Genomic DNA, 742 nt, shown 5'->3' on the forward strand with positions numbered 1-742 from the left:
GGATCTCCATGGTATAGTTTAGATAAGACAGATGAAATACAGAGAAATGCCTGTTGTAAACACACACAAGCATACAAGCACAACATAAATGTATCTGATCATATGAATGTGGGGAAAGAAAAGGACATATCCATACCGTATTTTTATATTGATTCCCTGGGAAGAGAATACAACCAAAGAAGCAATTTTTTAAAAAAGAATTTTAAGTGCCATAATAAAAATAGCATGTATGGGATTCTATTTACATAAATTTATATACAGATAAGTGAGATGCATAAAAGGATGAGCACCAAAATATTAACTGTGGTTATCTCAGACAGGGTGATGAGACTTCAGGGCATTTTTACTTTCTTCCTTTCATGTTGGTATATTGTTTTTTGATTTTTAAAATGTATTACTTACATAATCAGAAAAACATAAAACTATTTTCATTATTTGGAAAATAAATAAAGGAATGAAAATCCTCAGCAAACTTCTAGTTAAATTAGGTATTAATTTAGGGAGAAACTTGAGATGTTATCATAGAAACACCTAAGTAATATTGAATAATCTCCTAATATATTTAAATTTGATTTAAAACAATAAAAATATTTAAGTATCTTTTAAAGATTTTGTTCTAGTTTTCTCCCTTAGATAATAAAATGTAGCAAAAACCTCAGGTCATTTGACCTGAGTTTTTGTTATTCAGAGAGAAATTTTTCATCATGATTCAAAAGAGCTTTTGTTAAAAGATTTTGTTAAA

This window comes from Balaenoptera physalus (genome assembly GCF_965194825.1).
Source record: "Balaenoptera physalus genome assembly, chromosome: 1".
Taxonomy (NCBI): domain Eukaryota; kingdom Metazoa; phylum Chordata; class Mammalia; order Artiodactyla; family Balaenopteridae; genus Balaenoptera; species Balaenoptera physalus.